This window comes from Bison bison, unplaced genomic scaffold, assembly GCF_000754665.1.
Source record: "Bison bison bison isolate TAMUID 2011002044 unplaced genomic scaffold, Bison_UMD1.0 scf7180017864180, whole genome shotgun sequence".
Lineage (NCBI taxonomy): Eukaryota > Metazoa > Chordata > Mammalia > Artiodactyla > Bovidae > Bison > Bison bison.
This window is the reverse complement of record NW_011494752.1, coordinates 6002272-6022820: the sequence shown is the minus strand read 5'-3', so window position 1 is coordinate 6022820 and position 20549 is coordinate 6002272. Positions and strand designations below refer to the sequence as shown.

At 38.6% G+C, this 20549-nt stretch overlaps 1 protein-coding gene across 4 annotated transcripts in view; it reads left to right on the top strand.

The window, feature by feature from the left end:
- ZNF652 (zinc finger protein 652) overlaps positions 1-20549 on the top strand; it is a 67464-nt gene that overhangs the window by 22931 nt on the left and 23984 nt on the right. The window contains exon 1 of one of the 4 annotated variants that reach the window (XM_010842761.1): positions 18886-19011. The exons of the other annotated variants lie outside the window; for them this stretch is intronic. The gene's annotated coding sequence lies outside the window, so the exon portion shown is untranslated. Of the gene's footprint in view, positions 1-18885; positions 19012-20549 lie in introns of those variants that run through there. 4 annotated transcript variants of the gene reach the window in all.

The window sequence follows — 20549 nt, the reverse complement described above, 5'->3', positions numbered from 1 at the left end:
CAGCCTTGATGTACTCCTTTCCCTGTTTGGAACCAGTCTGTTGTTCCATGTCCAGTTCTAACTGTTGCTTCCTGACTTGCATATAGGTTTCTCAAGAAGCAGGTCAGGTAGTCTGGTATTCCCATCTCTTTCAGAATTTTCCACAGTTTATTGTGTCCACACAGTCAAAGGCTTTGGCATAGTCAATAAAGCAGAAATAGATGTTTTTCTGGAACTCTCTTGCTTTTTGCATGATCCAGCAGATGTTGGTAGTTTGATCTCTGGTTCCTCTGCCTTTTCTAAAACCAGCTTGAATATCTAGAAGTTCACGGGTCATGTACTGCTGAAGCCTGGCTTGGAGAATTTTGAGCATTACTTTAATAGTGTGTGAGATGAGTGTAATTGTGCAGTAGTTTGAGCATTCTTTGGCATTGCCTTTCTTTGGGATTGGAATGAAAACTGACCTTTTCCAGTCCTGTGGCCACTGCTGAGTTTTCCAAATTTGCTGGCATATTGAGTGCAGCACTTTCACAGCATCATCTTTCAGGATTTGAAATAGCTCAACTGGAATGCCATCACCTCTACTAGCTTTGTTAATATGTCTATTAAATAAAATATATAGGTTCTCCTTCCTTTCTTTTTCCTTTTCCTTGGAATTTTTGTTGAGGAATGCATGTCATTTATTGGATAATCTTCCGTAGTCTGGATTGTGCTGATTGTATCCATGTGACACCATTTAACATGTTCCTTGGTCCCTTTTTATTTCCTGTAAATTGGTTTTTAGATCTACGGACTCGATCCGATTAAGGTTCAGTTTTTCTTGTGGGTGTGGGGCAAGACTAACAGGCGGTGGTGTATAATGCTGCCAGGAGATGCACGGTGTTGGTTGTTTCTTCTTTGGTACTGTTACTGAGGATCTTTGTCTATATTTATTAATTCATTACAGGATGCAAAATGATACAAAAATAATTTCTTCTTCAATTATAATACTTCTATAGAAAGAAATTTCCCATCAACAAATATTTAATTTCCTTGAAGTACAGATCTGGTAGGAATGGCAAGTTCAATGCTTGATTCTTGTCCTTCACTAACCAGTTTTCAGAAGCATGAGCTTATTATTTTGTCATCCCCTACAGGTGACCAGTGGATTTAAGCATATTTGATGTGTTTGAATGCGCTCTGTTCCTCATCCTTGTTGATACCCAGTTGTCCTGTTTTTATCCATTAGGAGCTTATCAGGCTGGCTTCTGAGTCTTTTGACACCACCTTGGTAGTCTCTGATAGCTTCTTTGCTTTCCATTATTACAAGATGTTTCAGACTTAGATGTTTCCTGTCCTATTTCCTTTTAGTGGGAAATATCTGAACCTCAGTATGTTCTCAGTACTGAGCTAGACATAAGCTAGAATGCTGAAGTAGTATTTCAAAAAGAACTACCTGATCTCAAGTGGCTTATAGTCTTTAAAGTTTTTATTTTTTATTCATTTGGTTTATTTACTTTGCATACATTTTGATGTGGTAAAATCAGATTTCGATTTTCTCTTATTTGATTGAAGCAAATTTTGATTTTATTGTATGATAGGTATATATCAGAATGAGATGAAGGTCTAAAATAATTTTTTTAAATTTAATATGTAATAAAAATTCATAGAATGACTTTAAAAAGATAAAACCTGGAAATGATACACATTTTACAAACCTGTTGCCATGCAGGAACAATAGTATGTTTGTTTTTTTGCATAAATGTGTAACCATGTAATTTATTGTCCAGACTGGGAGAAATGTGAGAGGGGCATTATTAATAATTACTCTGGGAGAAACAGGTATAAATCAGGACTATACCACCACCCTGTTTATAAACTAATTGGCAATATTGTAAACTTCCAGAGACCAGGGATCATATTAGCATGTTAGTAGTTATATCTGTGGTAACTCACATGTGGTAGGTGCTCAGTAAATACTTGTTGAGTGTTACTGAAAATCTGCTGGTATTTTGAGGCTTGGTGTAGATTTAAGTGCTTTTTATGCTTTGTTAAATTATGTTTGCACTTTCTTCCAGCTTTCATCAACACTTGCGTCTAAGGGATCTTATATGTTGAACCTGAATAGATTTGATGAATTCATTTAATTTTTAAGTTTAGGATCTGTTGTTCTGTTTATTATAGAAATAATACATGTTCATTGTAAAAAATATTAGAATATGTACATTTCCTCTTTACCAGCAACTCTCACCTCCGCTCCCCCCCCTGCCAAAAGTCATCTATCCTTTGATTATGGGCTTCTCCAGTGGCTCAACGGTAGAAAATCTGCCTACAGTTCAGGAGACTCAGCAAGAGATACCGGTTCAATCCCTGGGTGGGGAAGATTCCCTGGAGAAGAAATGGCAGCCCACTCTAGTATTTTTGTCTGGGAAATCCCATGGACAGAGGAGCCTGGCAGGTCACAAAAGAGTCAGACATGACTAGCAACTAAAAAATAACAACATCCTTTGATTGGATTTTAGTTTAAGGAAGAGAAGAGCATAGCAGTTATATACTCAACTAGTTCTTAACTCTCAGAATCCCTCTCACTCACCATTTAGCCAATGGATCTTAATTTCCTGTCTTTATAAAGGAGACTTATACGCATTTGACAGGAACTTTGTAATTCTTAGATTTATGTGGGGTTTTTGTTGGGGGAGGGAGGAGCTGGGGAAGAAGAAAGCAGTTACTTGAGCAATAGTTATGTGATTAAAACTCTCAAGTATTGCCAAAAATAGTTGATAGAAATTTTGCGTTGATGTGAACCAGTGTGAAAACACTTTGATTTTGGTGAGGGAAGTATATTTAAAGATATTACAGTAAAAATCCACATTACTATTTAAAATATTTTCTTCAGTGTTTAGGTGAAAGAGAATTTGTCTTGGTCACATGTCCATGAGGCTTTGACTGGGCAACCTGCTTGGTCATATTGGCTTGCTTATCTTGATCACTCATTGGATTTGGGTTATGACAAAAGTTATTTAAAAGGAAAAAAGTAGGCAAATAAATATTCAGGTTTTTGACTGGTTACATCTATTTATAGCACATATATTGTGAAGAGCTGTGGTTTTCTTTAGATTAAGGAAAGCATCATGTAAAAAATCATCTCCACATAAACATTTCCTCTACCCACTCATTTGTCTGCAAGCCAGGAGCCTGTCTGTTCATTTCCTCTTGGGCTCAGTGCCTTTGCTGTTCATAAGCTCATTTTCTAGACATTCCAGTGCATTTAAAATATGTGTTTAAAGTGTGTATTGTTACTAGTTAATTTATTTTATACCCTCAAAGTAACCTCTCTGGGGCTTATAGGGAGATGGTGCCTTGGAACAGGTTGTTCGCTCAGAAATATGGATGTTTGGATTTTTTGTCTTACTGAAGTATGCACAGTCATTCTCAGCTCAATATAGAGAACCGTGTTTGGGGAAAAGTAATTAAAAATTCTGTGTGGAAAAACCTTTGTATATTTGAACATCTTCCATCAGCTTTCTCTGCTCAGGTTACCCCTGACCAGTTATTGAACCACAGAGCAAATAGTGGAGAATAATTTTGTGTGATGCTGAGGGATTTTTGCTCCTCACAAACACATTGTTAAATTGCCACATGTTTTATGGGTTGGCCTTGAGTTAAAATTTTAGTGTTTAGTCACCAATAACTAGCATAAGTTTGTCAGTATGATACATGTGTATGTATGCATGTTTGTATATGTATGTGTTAGTAAGGAGTGTGCTTTTCTTTCCTTAAACTGAACTATTGAGATGTGTTTGACTTTTTTTTTCTCCACTGCTTTACCTGTTATATGGCATTTAGTGAAAAAAAATTTTTTTCTTGAAAGTTGCAGCTCCCTTGAGGGCAACAAACACTACACTCAAAGTGAAACTAGGTTACTGCTTCTGCAACATGCGGTGGTTTGTATCAAAAGCTGTTTTGGTCTTAACTTTGAAATTATCCCTTTTTCTTTGAAGTGGTCGTATTTTAATTTGGAGTGGTTTTAAATTTTAGAAGTTTCTGAAGGGAACATTAAAATGTTTTAGTATTTTTTATGTGGTTGTTGTACACAAGTTTATAGAAAGCTTATCTCTAGACAGCATATTTCTTCAATAAGACCACAGGGAAAAAATACTTAAGATTTGAGACTGTTTATTAAAGACTGAAAGTGTTTCAGGAGCGTATTTCCAAAGGTTTTAGGTAGCTGTGTTATAGATTTCCTTAGCTTTTAAAATATCTGAACTTTTATGATTTAGTACCCAGTGTTTTAATATTGGAATTACTGTTTTAGTATAACCAAGAGAAGATTAGGTACTTTTCTGCTTTTCATTATTTACTGTTACTACTTATTGTGGTAGATAGATGGGTTTTTTTTTTTTTTTGGGAGGTTGACATGTTCTGAAATGAGGTGGAGATTAAGTTTGTGACTTTATCATAGTTTTTCTTCTGTATATAATTTTTTAAAGCTTATTAAATTAACCTACTATGATGAAATTCTAAAATCTTTTCTTGTAGTGGGTTCTTTGTGGTAAAAGGTGTCCCTTCCCATCAGCAGTTAAACGCACTCAAATCTCTCCCATCCTTGAAAACCAAATCAAACTTTGTGTCTTTTTGGAGTCCTGTTTCTGTTTCCAGTGCTTAGCTGCCATTCCCTCCTCCTCTCAGGCAGGGCTGGTTAGTTGAGTAGGCCCCACAGCTAGGAGTGGAAGCTCTAGAACTCAGCCCAAGCCTGAGCCCTCAAGCATTACACAGTAAGTCCTGCACATACACACCTTCAAGTTGCAGACTTCCCAAGAGCAAACATTTCGCATGTCCAGTCACGTAAGCTGGTTCACATGTCTGGTATGCATGTGGCCGTACCTTGTCATGTGCGTGCATTCTTTACAAGTGGTTGTGCTTTTGTGTGCTTTACTGTAGAGTACTGTGTGTAGGCTTGAAATATACCGTACTACATTTCAAGCCCAGGATGTCCTGAAGCAAACGTAAAAGCAGCAGTGATGTAGCTGGTACTACTGTGCTATACTGTAGGATTTAAACTTCTTTCTTTATTTTTTTATGTTTGTTTTTTTATGTATTATTAGTGTGAAAAGTATTATAAACCTATAACAGTATAGTACTTCATAGCTGATTATGTTAGTTGGGTACCTAGGCTAACTTTGTTGGACTTAAAAGCATATTGGATTTCCAAATATGTTCTCAAAATGGAACTCACTCATATGTAGGGGACGTATTGTACTAATTAACTCAACACGCCTGTTTTTCCACGGAGAAGGAGGCTGTGGAAGGACAAAGGGCCCTTCACATTAAGGAATTATTCAGCCACTAAATTCGGCGGTCACTTTTCTCTGTCTTCAGTTCAGTGCAGTCACTCAGTTGTGTCCGACTCTTTATGACCCATGGACTGCAGCATGCCAGGCTTCCCTGTCCATCACCGACTCCCAGAGCTTACTCAAACTTATATCCATTGAGTTGGTGATGGCATCCAACCATCTCATCCTCTGTCGTCCCCTTCTCCTTCTGCCTTCACTCTTTCCCAGCATCAGGGTCTTTTCCAATGGGCCTGTTCTTCACATCAGGTCTCCGTCTTACTCAGTGTTTTCAACAGTATTTGATACAGCTGACCAGTTCTTTTTTCTTGGGGGGAAAAAAATTCTTTTTAATCTCTTGGCTTCTGTGTGTTGCAGTTTAGCATTTTCATTTTACCTCAGTGTTAATTTTTTCACTCTTCCTTGTTGGCTTTTTCTCCTCTGCTCTTAGAGTGCCCTAAAGCTTTCTTTTCTCTATCTATCCTGTCTTCCCAGTCCTTAAATTTAAATTCTTTCTGTATGCTGCTGTCTCCAAAATATGTAACTCCAGTCCTGACTTCACCCCTGATCTTCTATCCAATTGATTACTTGATGTCTTTGCTTGCATGGTTAGTTTGCATGTCAAACATGACCGTATAAATTAGGATGCCTTAGATACGAAAATTCAAATTGTCTTAAGTCATCTTTGATGCTTTTCTTTCTTTCCTTTTTTGGTGGCACTGGGTCTACATTGCTGCACTCAGGCTTTCTTTAGTTGCCGTGAGCGGCAGCTACTCTGCATTGTGGTGTGCGAGCTCCTAATTGTGGTGAATTCTCTTGTTGTGGACCACAGGCTCTGGGTGCGTGGGTTTCAGTAGTTGTGGTGTGGGCTCTAGGGTACATGCTCAGTAGCTGTGGCACACGGGCTTAGCTGCTCTGCAGCACGTGGAACCTTTCCAGACCAGGGATTGAACCTACGCCCCTGCATTGGCAGCGAATTCTTATCCACTGTACCACTAGGAGATCCAGCCAGTCCATTGTGAAGGAGATCAGCCCTGGGATTTCTTTGGAAGGAATGATGCTAAAGCTGAAACTCCAGTACTTTGGCCACCTCATGCAGAGACTTGACTCATTGGAAAAAACTCAGATGCTGGGAGGGATTGGGGGCAGGAGGAGAAGGGACGACAGAGGATGAGATGGCTGGATGGCATCACTGACTCGATGGACGTGAGTCTGAGTGAACTCCGGGAGTTGGTGAATGACGGGGAGGCCTGGCGTGCTGCGATTCATGGGGTCGCAAAGAGTCGGACACGACTGAGCCACTGAACTGAACTGAACTGAACTGAACTGTACCACTAGGGAAGTCCATTACTTTTCTTTGTTTATCCTTCACATCTGATGAGAAAATCCTGTTGATTTTCCCCTTTTTTTTTTTGGCTCTCTGCCACTTTTAGTAATGCCCATATCTCTCAGCCCTGTAGTCAAACCCTTCCATTTTCTGTCCCTGCGCTAATCACATTTATAAGCTTATAACCCCTGGTAAGATCTCTTTGGCTGGGCCTGAGTATACTGTGCTTCTTCATGATGACAGCCTTAGTCTCCTCAGCCTGTGTTTTCATTTCCTTTCTGCTTCTTGAGATCCCTCCATCCTCCAGGACCTCGCTCAGATCTCATGCTCTTCATGGGGACTCCCAAAGCTGCACATTCTCCATCTTTCTTGCCCTTCTAAATAGTATGTGGTGCCTTTAAAAAATACCATTTGTTTTATTGGGCAATTGTGACTTGTTTTTTGTTCTTGCTCTCCGAACAAATTTAAGCCTATGAAGGCTGGGGTCAATGCAGTAATTATTTGAAGGAATAAATAAATATCTTCTCCTTATATTAGACTCTTGGTACTTTGTGTGTAGATGACAGATGTGAATGAAGAGTAGAGTTCTATAACTGGACAGAAAACACTTAGTGTATAAACCCATTTGACCTGTAAACTTTGCCTTTAATAATCAGAAAAAAAAGTTAAACATTTCTCTCCTTAGAGGAAGAAAGGATATCTGGGCATTCACAAATAAACCCTATGTTTGAGTAGCAGCAGTTTTGGTAGAGTCCTGCCACTTCCAAGACTGTGACTCACTGGATGTCTCGTGACAATTCTTTAACCATAACTCAGTGTGGTTTGGGTTACAACCCACATCCCAGTATCAACCAATTCTCTATATTCAGCTGTACTTCCCAAAAGAGAAGGAAGAGCCATTGGTTCAGTTTGCTACCACATGTCTCTACCTTTTTGACACCGTTGTGGCATTGCTACCTGGTTTTGTTTCACTCAACCTACAACTTATTTTTTTTAAGGACCATTAAAAATAAGGTAGCAAAGGATATGGCAGGGATCTGAGGCTTCATAGATTTCTTCTACATCCTATTTGGCATGTTGTCGTAAATGCCTTCTGATCAAGGCTGAGGATTGAATTGTCCAAGGAACGGTGTTAAGCATGGTCATATCTCTACTCTGAGAACGTGTGGTGGACCCAGTGTTGATTTTGGAATAAGTTACCTATACTGTGGTTCAGGCTATGAGCCAGTCCCATTTAGTCTCATACTTCCTTCAAGACTGTAGGTAATATATACCCTTAACTCAGGCATCCCTATCCTGAGATTAATAAACTAATTTTAGTGTTCAGAAAGTCAAATGGAAATTATGGTAAAAGCTGGAGAGCCTAACCGAAAAACTAAGGTAGGCTATGTTTTGATATTTGGTTAGTACAAAAAAATTTTTTAAAGTATGACCTAAATACAAATTCCTAAACACAACTTTCAAAAACAATGCTGCATGCACACATGGAAGGGGCATCGTGAGAGTGGCAAGGGGAGTATAAATGATAGCCCTTCATGTTGAAGAGATTAGGGTTACTGTGCAGCATTAGGTGACCAGATGAAATAGGCAAGAGAATGGAAAGAAAGAATAGTGCAAACAGTAAGTGTCACTGGTGGAAGCGATGCCCTTAAGTATGTAGATGAGAAATCTGAGGGTTTGAAAGGTAAAGTAACCTGCCCAGTGGTATGGAAGAGCCCAAAATAGTGCCAGTTTAAATCCTGTGACCTTAGTACTGTGGGTGGTTTTAAATTTTCCACTCAGTCTCATTGCATCACTCCTGTTAAGAGTCCAGTTCATCACTTATGACCTATCCAGTAAATCAATAATGTCATTTTTATATAGAATACCTAATTTCATCTTTTCTTTTGGACCATCTTTGAAGTATTAGTGTCCAGATAGCCCATTTCATTTCATTTATTTAATTGTTTTCATTCCAGTCCCAAAGGGCAATGCCAAAAAATGTTCAGACTTCCATACAATTGCACTTATTTCACATGCTAGCAAGGTAATGCTCAAAATCTTTCAAGCTAGGCTTCAGCAGTATGTGAACTGAGAACTTCCAGATGTACAAGCTGGATTTAGAAAAGGCAAGAGGAACCAGATACCAAATTGCCAACATCTGTTAGATCATAGAGAAAGCAAGAGAATTCCAAGAAAAACATCTACTTCTGCTTTATTGACTACACTAAAGCCTATGATTGTGTGGATCACAGTAAACTGTGCAAAATTCCTAAAGAGGTGGGAATACCAGACCACCTTACCTGCCTCCTAAGAAACCTATATGCAGATCAAGAAGCAACAGTTAGAACTGGCCATAGAACAACAGACTGGTTCAAAATTAGGAAAGGAGTACATCAAGGCTGTATATTGTCACCCTGCTTATTTAACTTATACACAGAGTACATCATGCAAAATGCCGGGCTGGATGAATCACAAGCTAGAATCAATATTGCCAGGAGAAATATCAGTAACCTCAGATATGCAGATGACACCACCCTTATGGCAGAAAGGGAAGAAGAACTAAAGGGCCTCTTGAAAGAGAAGAGTGAAAAGGCTGGCTTAAAACTCAACATTCAAAAAATAAAGATCATGGCATCCAGCCCCATCACTTCATGGCAAATAGATGGGGAAACAATGAAAACAGTGACAGATGTTATTTTCTTGGGCTCCAAAGTCACTGGGGAACGGTGACTGCAGCCATGAAATTAAAAACCACTTGATCCTTGGAAGAGAAGCTATGACCAACCTAGACAGCATATTAAAAAGCAGAGATATCACTTTACTGACAAAGATCCATATAGTCAAAGCTGTGGTTTTTCTCAGTAGTCATGTATGGATGTGAAACTTGGACCACAAAGAAGGCTGAATGCCGAAGAATTGATGCCTTCAAACTGTGGTGCCAGAGAAGACTCTTGAGAGTCCCTTGGACTGCAAGAAGGTCGAACCAGTCAATCCTAAAGGAAATCAACCCTGAATATTTATTGAAAGGACTGATGCTAAACACCAAAACTTTGGCCATCTGATGCGAAGAGCTGACTCATTGGAAAAGACCCTGATGTTGGGAAAGATTGAGGGCAGGAGAGTGAGATGGTTGATTGGCATCAGTGACTCAATGGACACAAATTTGAGCAGGAGATAGTGAAGGATAGGGAAGCCTGCTGTGCTGCAGTCCATGGGGTCACAAAGAATCCAACATGCTGAGCAACTGAACAGCAACAACAGTGAGAAAACATAAACAGTCCTTTGTCTTTTGGTAGGTCAGATATGCCACCCCAAGGTGGCTCAGTGTAAAGAATCCACCTACCAGTGCAGGAGACTCAGGTTCGAGCCCTAGGTCAGGAAGATCCCCTGGAGGAGGAAATGGTAACCACTCTAGTATTCTTGCTGAGAAAATCCCATGGACAGAGAAGCTTGGTGGGCTACAGTCTGTGGGGTCACAAAAAGTAGGGCGTGACTGAATGACTGAGCAGGCATGTATGCAGGTCAAATATATGAATTCTGTAATTTCCTGGTGTTGGTCATGCATCTGAATACTGCAGTTTTAATTTTTGTGAAGTATCACGGATGAATGTAATGAGAGAATTTCCTGATTTTCGTTTTCTAAATGAGCTTTTAATTCAAGTTCACAGTGCTCTAATCAACATACATATAGGCCTCTAATGATGGCTTCCATATAGGTAGCCATGTATGAACATCTGTACCTGCTAATTAGGTCTCGGTTCTAACTTAACGTGTTACCTTTAGGAGTTTAAGAAATGTAAGATGCGCAAGGCCTTTCAAGTCTTAATTTTTCTCATTCTCATAGGCAGGATATCAACTAATAATGACCAAGATACTCACATTGATAGCAATTTTGAAAATAGGCTAGTACATTAAATGCAATAACTGTTCCATAAAACAATCTTTGGTCAAAGCTAGACTGAGAATTCAGAGAAGGCAATGGCACCTCACTCCAGTACTCTTGCCTGGAAAATCCCATAAATGGAGGAGCCTGGTAGGCTTCTTCAGTCCATGGGGTCGCTAAGAGTCGGACACGACTGAGCAACTTCACTTTCACTTTTTACTTTCCTGCATTAGAGAAGAAATGGCAACCCACTCCAGTGTTCTTACCTGGAGACTCCCAAGGACCGGGGAGCCTGGTGGGCTGCCGTCTTTGGGGTTGCACAGAGTTGGACACAACTGAAGCACCTTAGCAGTAGCAGCAGAGAGTTATTGGTGAAAGTTAAGGTCATGTATGGATGTGAGAGTTGGACTGTGAAGAAAGCTGAGTACCGAAGAATTGATGCTTTTGAACTGTGGTGTTGGAGAAGACTCTTGAGAGTCCCTTGGACTGCAAGGAGACCCAACCAGTCCATTCTAAAGGAGATCAGCCTTGGGTGTTCTTTGGAAGGAATGATGCTGAAGCTGAAACTCCAATACTTTGGCCACCTCATGCGAAGAGTTGACTCATTGGAAAAGACTCTGATGTTGTGGGGGATTGGGGGCAGGAGGAGAAGGGGACGACAGAGGATGAGATGGCTGGATGGCATCACTGACTCGATGGATGTGAGTCTAAGTGAACTCTGGGAGTTGGTGATGGACAGGGAGGCCTGGCGTGCTTTGATTCATGGGGTCGGAAAGAGTCGGACACAACTGAGCGACTGAACTGAACTGAACTGAAGGTTGCTTAAGCCAACAGTGTAATGAGTAATGCACTTTAGTTTTTATTGTCTTATATGGAAATGTGGAGACTGTTGATGCTTGAAGGTAATCAGGTAGTACCTAGGAAGAGTACCTCTCCCCTGTCCTCTTCCACTAACTTCACTTGCATATTACCAAGGAACACAGTGACAGTCTCATTTAAATGCATATGTAAGAAACCACAGTGAAATTTTATTTTTACAGAAGGTTTGTTTAAAATTGAAGGTGACAGACATTTCTCAATTTCATCTTTAACAGTTAATGGATTAAATGGACTGCTTAAAAATAATTATTTGACATATTAAATTTTGTTAAATAAGACAGCATTAAAATTAGTTACATTTTTCAACTATATACAATATAGGCATGTGAGAACACTTTAGGACGTTTATCTAAAGTATGGTTCAGTGATATATATCATTTGAGGTTTTGTTTGTTGTAAAGTTGCCTTTAAGTTTGTTGTAAAGTGTTGGTGTTGGTAGCTTTTCTTGTGTAACCCAGATCAATTTTGTGAGCACTTTTAGAAAGTAGGCACTTAGTTAATGTTTAACAAATGTATGATAAATGTGCTTTATATAATATGTAAAGTATGTAAATGTGTATAATTATCTCGACTACCGTATATGTTTCATAGATCAGAGAATAGAATTTATCAAGTTTTGCAGTTTGTTTTCTTAACTCCCGTCTTCCAGATTAGCAGACTGAGACATAGATTAGTAAAATTTAAGGGTTGACAATACCAAAATTTAGGTTAAAAATGAACCCTGGTTATCAGTCCCATCATTAAGGCTGTTTGATCATGCATTCTTTACCATAATAATATGGCTTTGTTTTATATAAAAGAGCAAGGATAGAGGGGTCTAAATGATTCTTACTAATTAAAATTATGTAGCAGTTTATCATCTTAAGTAGTTCAGACCTCTGGTGTATACCACAAGGTAAAGTCATCCTGCAGTATCCATGAGGGATTGATTCCAGAACTCCCATGATACCAACATCCAAGGATGCTTCCTTGTATGTAATGGTATATAGTATTTATATAGCCTGCGCACATCCTCCTGTAGGTATCTCTAAGTACTTATATTACTTGTACTAGGTATACAGTGTAAATGCTGTGTAATAGTTGCTTGGGTGCTGCAAGTTCAAGTTTTGCTTTTTGGAACTTTCTGCAATTAAAAAAATTTTTTTAATTAATTTATTTTAATTGGAGGCTGATTACAATATTGTAGTGGTTTTTGCCATACACTGACATGAATCAGCCATGGCTGTACATGTGTCCCCGATCCTGAACCCCCATCCCAGCTCCCTCCCCATCCCATCCCTCAGGGTCATCCCAGTGCACAGGCCCTGAGCGCCCTGTCTCATGCATCGAACCTGGACTGGTGATCTATTTCACATATGGTAATAAACATGTTTCAGCGCTATTTCTCAAATCATCCCACCCTCGCCTTCAAATATATATATTTTTAATGTGAGGTTGGTTGAGTCTGTGGATGTGGAACCCCTAGATAGGGGGCGCCAACTGTATACTGAAAGATTTCTAAAGATTTTTTCCCCCCCGTTTTATAGACATGTAATTGACACACAGCACTGTATAAGTTTAAGGTGTGCAGCATAATGACTTGACATATATATATCATGAAATGATTACCGTAAGTTTAGTGAATATCCATCATCTCGCATAAGCACAAAATGAAAGAAATAGAAAAAAATTCCTTGTGATGAGAACTCTTAGGATTTACTCTCAGCAACTTTCGTGTATAATGTATGGAAGTGTTAATTATATTAATCATATTGTATGTTGCTTAACTGAGTTATAACTGGAAGTTTATGCTTTTTAACCACCTTATCCAGTTCCCCCTCCTCCCATGCCCTGCCTCTGGTAACCACAAATCTGATCCTATTTTCTGTGAGTGTGTTTGTTTGGTTTTGACCTATAATTGATCTAAAACATTATGTTAGTTCCTGGTATGCAACATAGTGATTCAGTACTTCTGTGAATTTCACCGAGATAAGTCTAGTTACAAATATGTCACCAAACAAAGATATTACATAATTATTGACTATACTCCCTACACTATACATTGTATACTCATGATTCATTTATTTTGTAAGTGATAGTCTGTGCCTCTTAATCTTCCTCACCTTAATGGGGGGATAGTTTGTTCTCCCCCCATTCTCCACCCCTCTGGTAACCACCTGTTTGTTTTCTGTATCTGTGACTCTGATTCTGTTTTGTTATGTTTGTTCACTTGTTTTGTTTTTTAGATTCCACATATAAGTGAAGTCATAGTATCTGTCTGACTTGTTTTACTTAGCATAGTATCCTCTAGATCCATCCATACTGTTGCAAATGGCGAGATCTCATTCTTTTTCATTGTTCTTGTTGTTTAGTTGCTAAGTCATGTCCAACTCTTTTGTGACCCCATAAACTGTAACCCGCCAGGCTCCTCTCTGTCCATGGGATTCCCCAGGCAAGAATACTGGAGTGGGTTGCTATTTCCTCCTCCAGAGCACCTTCCCAACCCAGGAATTGAACTCGCATCTCCTGCATTAGCAGGTAGATTCTTTACCACTGAGCCACCAGGGAAGCCCATTCTTTTTCATGGCTGAGTAATATTCCTGTGTGTGTGTGTGTGTGTGTGTGTGTGTGTGTGTGTGCACACTGTATCTTCTTTATCCATTCATATATCGATGCCTTGGGTTGCTTCCTTTTCTTGGCTATTGCAAATAATACTACAATGAACATAAGCATTTTCTTCAGATAATTACCCAGGAGTAGAATTGCTAGATCAAAGGTAGTTCTATTTTTAATTTAATTTGAGGAATCACCATACTGTTTTTCATAGTGGCTGCTTTCACAGATGATTTTTAAGGAAAAAACAGGACATGGTAAGATATCACTTATTTTAGGCCTACTGAAAGTAGAACCTACTGTATTTTATATATATATATATAATATATATATATAAAGATTTTAGTGTGAACATGAGTCTTAAACTCAGTCACTAAGTAGGGAGTTAATTATTTGATAAAGAATGCATTCTTGTAAAGAACTCTTTAAAGTTGCCATTTGGATATTGTAAATTTTAGTCTGTATTAATATAGTATTTAGAATAAAATTGTGTTTTCATTTTGTTTTTATCCTAATTCCTGGTATTTTCTTATTTTCCTACTTTAGTTTTTTTCTACTTCAATTTATTTACATATTTTAAATTTATTCTATTTTGCTTAATTGTATATTTGTTTTACCATGTATATGTTGGGCTTCCCGGTTAGCTCAGCTGATAAAGAATCCTCCTACAATGCAGGAAGCTCTGGTTTGATTCCTGGGTTGGGAAGTTTCCCTGGAGAAGGGATAGGGCTTCCCACTCCAGTATTCTTGGGCTTCCCTGGTGGCTCAGATGGTAAAGAATCCACCTGCAATGTGGGAGACCTGGGTTCGATCCCTGGATTGGAAAGATCCTCTGGAGGAGGCCATGGCAACCTACTCCAGTACTTTTGCCTGGAGAATGCCCATGGACAGAAGAGCCTGGCAGGCTGCAGTCCATGGCGTCTCAAAGAGTCAGACACAACTGAGCAACTAAGCACAGCACACACATATATATATATATATATATATATGTATATATTTAAGACATACTTAAATATAGGTCACATATATATATATGTGACCTATATATATATATATATATATGTGACCTATATATATATATATATATTTAAGACATACTTAAATATAGGTCAACAATTGTTTGTTATGATATAATTTGACCCCTAAAACATGACTCTAATTATATTAGTTCCTTCTTGGAAAACCTTTGCTCTATCTTGTCATCCATATTAACTACGAACTCTTCAGCCCAGGGTTTAAGGTTTGTCACTATATGGTAGTAACTCACCTATCTTGCCATCTCTCTGTTGCTCAAGCTCTGTATTCTAATAAAACTAAACAACTTATACTGTCTCTTGTTCAGGAGTGTACCTCACTGTTAGCCCATTCTTATTTCCCTATGCTACAAATTATTACTTCTGCCTTCATTTCTGCCATTCTGAAACCTGCCCGCCTTTCAGGTTTTCCTGAAATGTACTATCCTTCACAGAACTTTCCTGATTTTAGCACCTGAAAGCAATTTATCTTCCAAACTTTCAGATTTCTACTTTTTAAATTCATATTAAACATATAGTTAGTGGTTTTAAATAATTACTTGACCATCCAAAGACTTTGAGATTGTTATTTGATAAATGTGTCCCTAACATACTTTCCCAGTAAGAAAGAAATGAATAGCCTTAAGCAAAAGCAAGAAAGCTTTGACTAAAACATCAGACCCTTGCTATCACAAACCCATCTTATCCATTCTTCCTAATGGATTATTTTTCGAAAGAACTTTGCTGATACCCATTTATCTCTCCCTCCTTTTTCCTTTCCATTTCTTGATGGTTTTAGTTTTGGCCTGAGCCTTGTAGGTAGTTGTATGCTTTAGAAACCTCTCCGTTTGGCAGGACCAGGGTCTGGCAGCACATGGGTGGTTTGAGCTTTGGAAACAGGTCAGGGGCCACGGCTCTGAAGGAAGTAGAGTAAACAGAAGTACCAGATTGATATACCTTACAAGATTGCCTTTTCAACTTGAAAAGACTCATCCCAAATAGAATCTTTTTAACATACAAGGGGAATGCACAGGTACATATTTTCGTAGGAAAAAAAAAAGTTAAATTTGTTGAAATTAACTTAAAATTCTCAGGGAACAAAATTAATTGTTTTCCTTTTAAAACTAAATTCAAATAAACACCCTTGAGGACTGCATAAACTTATTTTGTAGTCCACTTGGGGGGAAATGGCATTGAAAAAAGCACATTCTGGAGGCTGTACTTTACTATCTATATATATGCTGACATATTTTCTAACTTTTTAAAAAAAATTGTATTTTCTTGCCAATAGCTGGTCCAACTTATAGAGTACCAGGACTGACTGCTTCTCAGCTTGTGTACCCCTGACATACATACTACATTTCCCCCCAAGTTATATACATTAATTATAACAGAACACTAAAGAATGACTGACTTTATTTTGGAATTTATTTTAATGACACTTTAGAAAATTATCTTTAAAAACTGATGGACTTATGTTGTTTTAATACTATAGAACAGCTTTAAATATCAGTGAAAGTTACTTCTCATTTGCCTCTTCTGTCTGTCTTTAGTTTCTTAGAGCTCAATATATTCACTTAGTTTTCTTAAAAACTAAGTTAAGATGATTTGTAATAGGTAAGTTAGAGCTCTTACTCTATAAGTAAGGATAGAACTATATCCTCAGTTACACATGAAGAGTTGGATAATGGAACATGGAAAGTTTTAATTTCCCTAATGTGGTTTTGGTTTTTTTAAAGTTACTCAGTTGTGCCCTTAAGAGATATTTTTAAGTTTTCTGGAAAGAAAATACAGGAAGATTATCATCAAAACTCAGACAAGGGAAAAGGTGCCAAAATCAAATGAAGAAAGTAAAATGTGAGCAGAAAGCTGGAGTGGGTTGCCATTTCCTTCTCCAGGGCATCTTCCTTACCCAGGGATCTAACCTGTATCTCTTGTACTGCAGCCACCAGAGAAGGTCCCATATATGCGTATGTCGTTAAAAATAGAATAAAGCAAAAAAACAGGAGGGGAGAGGTATTCCCTGATGTCCAGTGGTTAAGATTTGGTGCTTTTACTTCCAGGGCCCAGGTTCAATCCCTGCTCAGGAAGCTACGATTCCACAAGCCATGCAGCATCACCCCCACAAAAAAATAGAATAAAGCCCTTTAAGTCTAATTTTTTTTTAAAAAAGGAAAAGTCTTATTTTCTAACTTATTAAGTAGAAAATTGATCTCATTATCTTTCTGATTTTTTAACTTTCACCTAGCAATTCTGTTTAGCTTAAGACTGAAACCATTGATGTATGTATATATATTCATAAAAAACTGCATTAGCTGTTGTGTTCCAGTAACAAACCATGTCCCAATCTGGTTCACTAAAACAATGAAGGAATTTTTTTTCTCACTTCGTGGCCATGATAGATCAGCAGGGGAGCTCTGCTTGTGTCACTCAGTGATCCAGACTGATGGAACAACCAGCCACCTTTTTGTACTCTACTGGTCATCATGCTAAGAGGGAAATGAAGTCCAGAGGGTCTCTCATTAGCTCAGAAGTGACTCACATTGCTTATTTCACAACATGATGGTCCCATGTAACTAGGCGAGGCCAGGAAACATATCATGCCTATGCCAGGCAGACAGCTGAAAATATTTGATTAATAGTTGATCTACTCTCTCACACAGGAAAAATATACTCACTTCATCCCCAGGTAGAAAACCCTAAGTTCCTATCCAATCATGGCATTAAGCTTGAAGTCCAGGATCTCTGAGCAGATATGCAAGGATGTGATCCTGGTGGTCTGTTTGTGAGGAGATGATGCATGGTCATCTCTACATAGGGCCCAAATGTTGCTCTTTTTGATCCATAGACTTAAGGAAAAATTGACAAATGATTGGCTGCCCTCACAAACAATGTACAGTGGTGACTAGTGGCAGGATGATAAAAAAAAAAAACAAAAAACCTCCCATTTGAAAAGGGGAAGGAGAGGAGACATACAGCAAATACGGCAGTCCCTCTGAGCAGTCATTGAAGGGACCCCTCCAGGGATGGTGAATGTTCTTGACAAGATCCCGAGTTTGCTCCTTAACTCAATTGTCTGCTCTTTCTTTGCTCCCTGGCTTAATCTCCTTGAGCCTCCTCCTTTTTTCCTGTTATGTTCCTTGGCTGTATTCCAAATGGACAATGAGGACTATTCCCCCTAAAGGGGATGAACAGCTTTTTTAATCCACTTCCTGCCATGGATGCTTGGGAACCCAAAGATCATTTTTTAGAAGTCTTGAGTACTTCCCTGGTGGTCCAGTGGTTAAGATTCCACTTCCACTGAGGAGGGCATGGGTTTGATCCCCTGGTCAGGGAAATTCTACATGCCACATGGTGTGGCCAAAAAGAAAAAGTCTTGAATAGTCACAGCCTCCCAAGTGTAGGCTGGTGGTTCTTTTAGCAGTATAACCCTCAAAAACTTAGTTGGCTTTTTACTTATTTGTTTCCAGTCAGCTCCATGTGCCCTAGCCACATCCATAATTTTTCTAACCATACTTCATAGATTTGTTGTGTGGCTCTGCCTTATTGGTCTCATACTTCTTTCTTGACTTAATTTTGAGTACAGGTATTTCTGCTATAATGCCATATATGCTTTCCTGAATTCTGCAAAATTGCGCACTAAAATAAACAGGGCTTATAGGAAAAAATAGGATTGTGCAGACTCAAAATCTGTGGACCACTGTAGCCAGTGCACTAATAAAAACAAAATAATTAAAAACAATAGCATATTAAATCTCCACTGGCATATGAAGTCAGCATCAGATGGCTGAAGCTTTACAGACTCAGTCTCCGGAATGCTTGTTTCTTCCTCTGAGACTTTGGGGTCTTCAAGACATTCACTTACAATAGAAACTAATTTCATTATAGTAAAAATTTGATCTGTGGTGTGGTATATGATTCAGCAGTCAAAAACTTTCCTCTTTAAACACAGGAGGAGAAACATATATCCTCAGCTTCACCAGATATAAAGTGGAAAATGCAGGTTCATGAAGCAACTGAATCAGCCACGACTTGCATTAAAGAAAGGTACATAAGTGGGATGTTTAGCTTTTTTCTTATTGTTTTCATATATTGCTAAGGCTTTCTTTTAAATTTGGGAAAGCTTTTGCCTGGTTACTACCAACAAGAGAAAAATGCATATAAACCAACTTAACTTCTGTGTTATATTGACATCATTTCCTTATTTACTAATAGCATTTGAACTAATTCACATCAAAGCAACATGCTTAGTAACAAAACAGACTAAGAGGCTGTTTTGATGAGAGAACCCCTCTTTAGTCTTTTTTTAGAAAATCTGTTTTATTCAGCAGTACCTTAAGCAATTGGGAAGTTTTATCAGTGGTTGTAAAGGCCAAATCTTTGATTTGATTTTTGCCTCAAGACTGAACTCTGATCAGCATTTGTAGCTCAGAGACCTTCTCAGTTTTGGGTTAAGCACTTGATTCTTCTGACCCCACAAATCGCTGGAAACTGATTCTTTTCTGAATTCATCCAATTATTTGTTAAATACAGCCAGCAGTAACCAACACAATCTCTTAATGGTCCATTTTCCCACTAGAGCTATAAATTCTCAAGGCATATTAGCTCTCTTCACCACTGCACACTATGAGCTGCTATCCTTTTAGCCTCTGATAAGTTTTTCCTTACCTCCTTCTCCCTAACTCCTTAGCCTTCACCATATACTTTAGGTTTTTTGATGAGACAGTACCACACTTCTGGATTCCACCTGTATCAGCTAGGAGAGACCCAGGTTATGCTGCAGTAATATACAACACAAGATCTCAGTGGCTTTGAAAACATGTTCTCCCTCAAGTTAAATAAAATACAAAAGAATTCTAATGATTGCTGCACTGTGCATATCCTGTGGGTCATTGTGTTACTCAGGGTCCTAGGTTGACAGCAGCCAAGCAGTCGTCACTTTGAGGGTTGCTGGTCGCTGTCACAGTGGAGGAGAGGCCTGGAGGGTCTCACATTGCTCTTCACGTGTCACTGCCACTCGACTGTACTGGCCGAAAGTAGCCCTGCGGCCCCACCCGACTCCTGGGGAGGGGCAGAGGCAGAAAGTGCAGGCCTGTCGTGCGTCCAGAAGGCTGAGGGCCAGGATATTTGGGAAGAGCACATGAATGACTGACTGCCATAGAGGATATCCTTTCATTTATTTTCCTTCATGATTTTGTTCCGTTCCTATTTTTTGCTGGTTAATTGAATTTTACTGTCTCTCTTCCCTTGCTTAATTTGAGATAATTAATGTGGGTCCGTTTTATTTACTGGTACTTGTAGTAGTTTACATTATTTCAGAAGTTTGGGCAATACAAAATAAAGCTACTGTGATTTTCCTACTTAAAATACAAGGTATAAAACTGATTAAAAAGCAATATGGTTACAGGAAGAGTTGAGTTTAAATTATTTTGGAATGTCATCTGTTATAGTAGAAATAAACTTTGGAGTCAGGCCTGGGGTCAAATATTGCTTCTGTCATTTAACAGATATGTGATCTTAGACAAATTATTTAACCTCTCATAGGCATAATTTCCTCTTTTATAAATACAAAGATATATATATAT